Raw genomic sequence first — 9,810 nt, 5'->3', positions numbered from 1 at the left:
TAGCATGGAGAGCTGCATCAAACCAGTCTCAGGACTGAAGACCACAACAAACAATGGAATAAACTTTTCATATTAATTTCCTCGGCTAGTCAGTTCACTTTAAAGCAAAACGTCTTTAGTTATTAATTACAATTACGGCCCACACACGCGCGAGAGTATTTTTTCTTACCTCCGTTAACCATTGCATTGTAGTCAGAGTCCTGGCTCTGGCTCTCGGCTGTTGTACTGAAAATAAGAATCTTAAAGCTACGTATTTTCTGCAACGTCTGGCGCTTGTGGAGAAAAATGTATATTATGTTAATAGCGGGCGAGTTTTTCGCTTCCGCTAATTTTTTATCCCCCCCATGAACCATGGACCTTGCCGTTGGTGGGGAGGCTTGCGTGCCTCAGCGATACAGATAGCCGTACCGTAGGTACAACCACAACGGAGGGGTATCTGTTGAGAGGCCAGACAAACGTGTGGTTCCTGAAGAGGGGCAGCAGCCTTTTCAGTAGTTGCAGGGCAACAGTCTGGATGATTGACTGATCTGGCCTTGTAACAATAACCAAAACGGCCTTGCTATGCTGGTACTGCGAACGGCTGAAAGCAAGGGGAAACTACAGCCGTAATTTTTCCCGAGGGCATGCAGCTTTACTGTATGATTAAATGATGATGGCGTCCTCTTGAGTAAAATATTCCGGAGCTAAAATAGTCCACCATTCGGATCTCCGGGCTGGGACTATTCAAGAGGATGTCGTTATCAGGAGAAAGAAAACTGGCGTTCTACGGATCGGAACGTGGAATGTCAGATCCCTTTATCGGGCAGGTAGGTTAGAAAATTTAAAAAGGGAAATGGATAGGTTAAAGTTAGATATAGTGGGAATTAGTGAAGTTCGGTGGCAGGAGGAACAAGACTTCTGGTCAGGTGAATACAGGGTTATCAATACAAAATCAAATAGGGGTAATGCAGGAGTAGGCTTTAATAATGAACAGGAAAATAAGAATGCGGGTAAGCTACTACAAACAGCACAGCGAACGCATTGTTGTCGCCAAGATAGACACGAAGCCCACGCCTACTACAGTAGTACAAGTTTATATGCCGACTACCTCTGCAGATGATGAAGAAATTGATGAAATGTATGATGAGATAAAAGAAATTATTCAGATAGTGAAGGGAGACGAAAATTTAATAGTCATGGGTGACTGGAATTCGAGTGTAGGAAAAGGGAGAGAATGAAACATAGTAGGTGAATATGGATTGGGGCTAAGAAATGAAAGAGGAAGCCGCCTGGTAGAATTTTGCACAGAGCACAACATAATAATATCTAACACTTGGTTTAAGAATCATGAAAGAAGGTTGTATACATGGAAGAACCCTGGAGATACTAAAAGGTATCAGATAGATTATATAATGGTAAGACAGAGATTTAGGAACCAGGTTTTAAATTGTAAGACATTTCCAGGGGCAGATTTGGACTCTGACAACAATCTATTGGTTATGACCTGTAGATTAAAACTGAAGAAACTGCAAAAAGGTGGGAATTCAAGGAAATGGGACCTGGATAAACTGAAAGAACCATAGGTTGTACAGACTTTCAGGGAGAGCATAAGGGAACAATTGACAGGAATGGGGGAAAGAAATACAGTAGAAGAAGAATGGGTAGCTTTGAGGGATGAAGTAGTGAGGGCACCAGAGGATCAAGTAGGTAAAAAGACGAAGGCTAGTAGAAATCCTTGGGTAACAGAAGAAATATTGAACTTAATTGATGAAAGGAGAAAATATAAAAATGCAGTAAATGAAGCAGGTAGAAAGGAATATAGACGTCTCAAAAATGATATCGACAGGATGTGCAAAATGGCTAAGCAGGGATGGCTAGAGGACAAATGTAAGGATGTAGAGGCTTATCTCACTAGGGGTAAGATAAATACTGCCTACAGGAAAATTAAAGAGACCTTTGGAGAAAAGAGAACCACTTGTATGAATATCAAGAGCTCAGATGGAAACCCAGTTCTAAGCAAAGAAGGGAAAGCTGAAAGGTGGAAGGAGTATATAGAGGGTCTATACAAGGGCGATGTACTTGAGGACAATATTATGGAAATGGAAGAGGATGTAGATGAAGATGAAATGGGAGATATGATACTGCGTGAAGAGTTTGACAGAGCACTGAAAGACCTGAGTCGGAACAAGGCCCCCAGAGTAGACAACATCCCATTGGAACTACTGACAGCCTTGGGAGAGGCAGTCCTGTCAAAACTCTACCATCTGGTGAGCAAGATGTATGAAACAGGCGAAATACCCTCAGACTTGAAGAAGAATATAATAATTCCAATCCCAAGGAAAGCAGGTGTTGACAGATGTGAAAATTACCGAACAATCAGTTTAATAAGCCACAGCTGCAAAATACTAACACTAATTCTTTACAGACGAATGGAAAAACTGGTAGAAGCCGACCTCGGGGAAGATCAGTTTGGATTCCGTAGAAACACTGGAACACGTGAGGCAATACTGACCTTACGACTTATCTTAGAAAAAAGATTAAGGAAAGGCAAACCTACGTTTGTAGCATTTGTAGACTTAGAGAAAGCTTTTGACAATGTTGACTGGAATACTCTCTTTCAAATTCTAAAGGTGGCAGGGGTAAAATACAGTGAGCGAAGGGCTATTTACAATTTGTACAGAAACCAGATGGCAGTTATAAGAGTCGAGGGACATGAAAGGGAAGCAGTGGTTGGGAAGGGAGTAATACAGGGTTGTAGCCTCACCCCGATGTTATTCAATCTGTATATTGAGCAAGCAGTAAAGGAAACAAAAGAAAAATTCGGATTAGGTATTAAAATCCATGGAGAAGAAATAAAAACTTTGAGGTTCGCCGATGACATTGTAATTCTGTCAGAGACGGCAAACGACTTGGAAGAGCAGTTGAACGGAATGGATAGTGTCTTGAAAGGAGAAGATGAACATCAACAAAAGCAAAACGAGGATGATGGAATGTAGTCGAATTAAGTCGGGTGATGCTGAGGGAATTAGATTAGGAAATGAGATACTTAAAGTAGTAAAGGAATTTTGCTATTTGGGGAGCAAAATAACTGATGATGGTCGAAGTAGAGAGGATATGAAATGTAGACTGGAAATGGCAAGGAAAGCGTTTCTGAAGAAGAGAAATTTGTTAACGTCGAGTATAGATTTAAGTGTCAGGAAGTCGTTTCTGAAAGTATTTGTATGGAGTGTAGCCATGTATGGAAGTGAAACATGGACGATAAATAGTTTGGACAAGAAGAGAATAGAAGCTTTCGAAATGTGGTGCTACAGAAGAATGCTGAAGATTAGATGGGTAGATCACATAACTAATGAGGAAGTATTGAATAGGATTGGGGAGAAGAGAAGTTTGTGGCACAACTTGACCAGAAGAAGGGATCGGTTGGTAGGACATGTTCTGAGATATTGAGGGATCACCAATTTAGTATTGGAGGGCAGCGTCGAGGGTAAAAATCGTAGAGGGAGACCAAGAGATGAATACACTAAACAGATTCAGAAGAATTTAGGTTGCAGTAGGTACTGGGAGATGAAGAAGCTTGCACAGGATAGAGTAGCATGGAGAGCTGCATCAAACCAGTCTCAGGACTGAGGACCACAACAACAACATCGCCACGTAATGGCATCGTTGGCTGCATCGGCCGCTGCGATTGTTGAACTGTAAATTACTCGTATGCAGATTAATTCAAAGGAAGGCGGACTTGAAATGGGGATCACCTCTTACAAATTAATAGTGATCAATGATATTGAAGCAATATATTATCTGCTTAATTAGTACAAATATGCTTACATTTGCCAGCACTCGCAAGTTGCGCGTCTACACGCAACCAAGACAAGAGAAGAAGTGAGGACGACTAAAAAATCAACAAAAGAGCGTATCTTGTTGTCTTATTAGATCGTTTTGTCATATTTCTTTGCACTCCAAACTTACACAGAGAAATTATTATTTTACGGGTACATGATAAAAATATATATTATTCAATTTTTAAATGTCTCTTCTTTATAAATACTGTTTTTTTAAGGCTTTTCGTATTATTTCACTGGGGACGCTATAACCTGTATAAGAAGAAATCTATTCCCACAAATGTCAAATTCCGCGAAAACAACACTTTCGTTAGCACAGGATGCCTTTATGTTTCAGAATGCGTTTCGTTAAATACAGGTAAACGATTAGATGAAATAGAAAAGAAGGAAATAAAAATAATCAGGAAAATCTTGGGGCCAACACATCACAATAGGAATTGGAAATTAAGAAGTAACATTTAAGACGACGAGGGAGAAAATAGTTGCATTCTAGAGAACCTAAACAGGCTACAAGTAAAGAAGGATATCAAAAAGATTTTTTAACTTATGTGACAGAAAAGCAAAAATATCAACGACTAGGATCAAAGTAGTTAAAGCACACATGAGGGAAATGCAAATAATGGAGGAAATAACAGGAGAAAGAGAAAAAGTAAGTTATTTCATGTAGTTCTTAGCAGGCCAAGTCAATAAAAAAAAGAACAAGGAAACGAACAAATTTACACTAATAAGCTGACAGTGACTTAAGGAAGATGGAAAAAAGCGTAGAGCTAATCCTGAAATATTAATGTCTAAGCCGTCTGTTCACATAGTTCTGATTTTGGTTCTGCATACGGTACGATGTTGCAGTCACTCACAATATGGTGGACCGTGGCACACAAAGTGACTGACACACCACATGTAGATACAGGGTGTTACAAAAAGGTACGGCCAAACTTTCAGGAAACATTCCTCACACACAAAGAAAGAAAATATGTTATGTGGACATGTGTCCGGAAACGCTTGCTTCCGATGTTAGAGCTCATTTTATTACTTCTCTTCAAATCACATTAATCATGGAATGGAAACACACAGCAACAGAACGTACAAGCGTGACTTCAAACACTTTGTTACAGGAAATGTTCAAAATGTCCTCCGTTAGCGAGGATACATGCATCCACCCTCCGTCGCACGGAATCCCTGATGCGCTGATGCAGCCCTGGAGTATGGCGTATTGTATCACAGCCGTCCACTACACGAGCACGAAGAGTCTCTACATTTGGTACCGGGGTTGCGTAGACAAGAGCTTTCAAATGCCCCCATAAATGAAAGTCAAGAGGGTTGAGGTCAGGAGAGCGTGGAGTCCAAGGAATTGGTCCGCCTCTACCAATCCATCGGTCACCGAATATGTTGTTGAGAAGCGTACGAACACTTCGACTGAAATGTGCAGGAGCTCCATCGTGCATGAACCACATGTTGTGTCGTACTTGTAAAGGCACATGTTCTAGCAGCACAGGTAGAGTATCCCGTATGAAATCATGATAACGTGCTCCATTGAGCGTAGGTGGAAGAAACTAAAAAGAGCTCTAACATGGAAATTAAGCGTTTACAGACACATGTCCACATAACATCTTTTCTTTATTTGTGTGTGAGGAATGTTTCCTGAAAGTTTGGCCGTACCTTTTTGTAATACCCTGTATATGTGTACACGTAGACCTAGATGTACGTGCGAGGGTGGAGGCTTCTGTAGCACAAAGCAATAAAGTGATTACACGTTATGTCTGATGGCCAGTCATTGTGCAGAATTTGAGTGATTTGTTCTTCACTGTTACAGAGTGTGACAGACGATGGAAGCTTCTGTCACTGGTACATTATCGTATGGCTTTGGCAACAGTACAGCAGTTTTTGTAGAATGGCATTGTCTTGAAACAGTGGCATGCGGGAAGCCCTGCGCTTCTCATGTTGTGGCAGCCAAAGCGCGACTCTGGCCGCCATCCAGTGCAGGCGACACACCCCGCGTCTTGCGCCTCCTGCTGTCACGCTGCCACTCTGTCATGCTGCATCCCGCTGTCGCGCTGTCATGCTGTCACTCTGTCTCACTGCATCCCACTGTAACTCTGCCACGCTGCATCCCACTGTCACGCTGTCACTCTGTCACACTGCATCCCACTGTCACTCTGTCACGCTGCATGCCGCTGTCACACTGTCACACTGTCACTCTGCATCCTGCTGTCACTCTGTCACACTGCATCCCACTGTCACGCTGTCACTCTGTCACACTGCATCCAGCTGTCACTCTGCCACGCTGCATTCCACTGTCACGCTGTCACTCTGTCACACTGCATCCCACTGTCACTCTGCCACGCTGCATCCCACTGTCACGCTGTCACTCTGTTACACTGTATCCCACTGTCACTCTGCCACGCTGCATCCCACTGTCACGCTGTCATTCTGTCACACTGCATCCCACTGTCACTCTGCCACACTGCATCCCACTGTCACGCTGTCACTCTGTCACACTGCATCCAGCTGTCACTCTGCCACGCTGCATTCCACTGTCACGCTGTCACTCTGTCACACTGCATCCCACTGTCACTCTGCCACGCTGCATTCCACTGTCACGCTGTCACTCTGTCACACTGCATCCCACTGTCACTCTGCCACGCTGCATCCCACTGTCACGCTGTCACTCTGTCACACTGCATCCCACTGTCACTCTGCCACACTGCATCCCACTGTCATGCTGTCATTCTGTCACACTGCATCCCACTGTCACTCTGCCACACTGCATCTCACTGTCACGCTGTCACTCTGTCACACTGCATCCAGCTGTCACTCTGCCACGCTGCATTCCACTGTCACGCTGTCACTCTGTCACACTGCATCCCACTGTCACTCTGCCACGCTGCATCCCACTGTCACGCTGTCACTCTGTCACACTGCATCCCACTGTCACTCTGCCACACTGCATCCCGCTGTCACTCTGTCACACTGCATCCAGCTGTCACTCTGCCACGCTGCATTCCACTGTCACACTGTCACTCTGTCACACTGCATCCCACTGTCACTCTGCCACGCTGCATCCCACTGTCACGCTGTCACTCTGTTACACTGTATCCCACTGTCACTCTGCCACGCTGCATCCCACTGTCACGCTGTCATTCTGTCACACTGCATCCCACTGTCACTCTGCCACACTGCATCCCACTGTCACGCTGTCACTCTGTCACACTGCATCCAGCTGTCACTCTGCCACGCTGCATTCCACTGTCACGCTGTCACTCTGTCACACTGCATCCCACTGTCACTCTGCCACACTGCATTCCACTGTCACGCTGTCACTCTGTCACACTGCATCCCACTGTCACTCTGCCACGCTGCATCCCACTGTCACGCTGTCACTCTGTCACACTGCATCCCACTGTCACTCTGCCACACTGCATCCCACTGTCACGCTGTCATTCTGTCACACTGTATCCCACTGTCACTCTGCCACACTGGATCCCACTGTCACGCTGTCACTCTGTCACACTGCATCCAGCTGTCACTCTGCCACGCTGCATTCCACTGTCACGCTGTCACTCTGTCACACTGCATCCCACTGTCACTCTGCCACGCTGCATCCCACTGTCACGCTGTCACTCTGTCACACTGCATCCCACTGTCACTCTGCCACACTGCATCCCGCTGTCACTCTGTCACACTGCATCCAGCTGTCACTCTGCCACGCTGCATTCCACTGTCACACTGTCACTCTGTCACACTGCATCCCACTGTCACTCTGCCACGCTGCATCCCACTGTCACGCTGTCTCTCTGTCACACTGCATCCCGCTGTCACTCTGCCACACTGCATCCCACTGTCACGCTGTCACTCTGTCACACTGCATCCAGCTGTCACTCTGCCACGCTGCATTCCACTGTCACGCTGTTACTCTGTCACACTGCATCCCACTGTCACTCTGCCACGCTGCATCCCACTGTCACGCTGTCACTCTGTCACACTGCATCCCACTGTCACTCTGCCACGCTGCATCCCACTGTCACGCTGTCACTCTGCCACGCTGCATCCCACTGTCACGCTGTCACTCTGTCACACTGCATCCCACTGTCACTCTGCCGCGCTGCATCCCACTGTCATTCTATCACACTGCATCCCGCTGTCAGGCTGTTACGCCGCTAGCAACCGCAGCGTCCGGAAAGCGGGGCTGCTCGCTCCTCCTCAGCAGCACGACTCCCGTCTTGCGCCATTTGCCTTGCTGTGTCTGTCGCCCATTCAATTGCTTATGGATTCGTAATGTTCTGCTAGTATCTGTTTCCAATCCACGTGTGTGGCTAAGTTCATCGAAATATCGCGAAGCAACAGCTCTCGTTCTTAACAGGGCCAACCGCAAGTCCCTTCGTGAAAGAAATTTTCGCTATCGGGATTTTACAGGGGTTGGATGAACACAGAGGTATATCTACACTTCTTGATCACCGCTTCGTCCCCTGTATAGGGACAATAAGCAACGAGTTCCGATTTGTGTTCCAAGCGAACAACAGGGGGCTATATGACAGCACTCGCCGGTCGTTTTACGTTTACCCACAGCAGCAAATATAACACGGTGCACTACACTGCAGAAGCGCCCTTGCGACTCATCCTCAGAACAAAGCGCTCCACCTGATACTCCATCAACATGTGGGACACGTGAACCGCGGAGGCGGCTTACGTCACGCAATAGGACCGTCTGTTCTCTGCTTGAGTCACGCAAGCGACTCTTCACATGGGAGCGGCTATCGGAAAGGAACTTCCGAGAGGCGCAGGCGGAGAAGTTGGTTCATATCATTTCCAGGCCGTAGCGGACTCTCTCCTCCTTTTCAGCTAGCACTCAACACACTGCATCTCTCCTCGGCTGCCTCCCTTTCCTTACTAGATTAATGTATAAACCTAGTGCTCACGGTCTTCTCCTTCACTGCCCCCCAGAAACTCGCGTTTCAATCCCAGACGCTGCTTTAATTTTGTATAAATCTTATCGGCTACAACAACCGAAGTTTTCCTCTGTAGCAGAGCGTGAAAACAGGAGGCAGAACAACAATCAGAAAATCAGAAGTCAGCAGGAATAAATCAGATTCCTGTTTCTCTTTTGAAGGCGTAAATACACTACTGGCCATTGAAATTGCTAGACCAAGAAGAAATGCAGATGATAAATGGGTATTCATTGGACAAATCTACTATATTAGAACTGACATGTGATTACATTTTCACGCAATTTGGGTGCACAGATCCTGAGAAATCAGTAACCAGACCAACCACCTCTGGCCGTAATAACGGCCTTGTTACGCCTGGGCATTGAGTCAAACAGAGCTTGGATGGCGTGTACATGTACAGCTGACCATGCAGCTTCAACATGATACCACACATCATCAAGAGTAGTGACGCGTGTTGTGACGAGCCAGTTGCTCGGCAACCATTCACCAGACGTTTTCAATTGTAAGGTGTCAGGCAAATCCAACACCTTCCATGAAAACCCTGACATGATAAGCAAATCCAGTAGTATGTCACATAGCTCCGAATAAATCGTGACATTAAATTAGCCAAAGTAATACGAGTAACAAGTGAGCAAATGGAATACCACAGACTAACACAAGAATGCCTAAATGCATGTCATACCTTCCCACTGTGAGGCAGACGCAGTTCCGAGGGGAGAAATGAGAACAAAAGCCGTGAGCAGAACCGTGTTAAGCTGAAGGCCCTACGATAAGGGACGGACACCCACGTCACCAGCTAACCACCAGAACTACCCCCCCCCCCCCAGCCCATGTTAAAAGCTAGAGCCCTCCAGAAGAACAGTATAGATCTTACGATAACACAAAAAGGGCTACACCCGAGCCGCAAGTTTTAGCGTGAGACTTTTACGCGTCTCTGTTACGTCAGGACCACCCCCCAGCCCATGTTAAAAGATAGATCCCTCCAGAAGAACAGTATAGATCTTACGATAACACTAAAAGGACCACACCAGCTGCAAGTTTTAGCGTGA

This window comes from Schistocerca nitens, chromosome 8 (assembly GCF_023898315.1).
Source record: "Schistocerca nitens isolate TAMUIC-IGC-003100 chromosome 8, iqSchNite1.1, whole genome shotgun sequence".
Lineage (NCBI taxonomy): Eukaryota > Metazoa > Arthropoda > Insecta > Orthoptera > Acrididae > Schistocerca > Schistocerca nitens.
The sequence above is the reverse complement of the archived record's forward strand: the minus strand, read 5'-3'. Positions refer to the sequence as shown.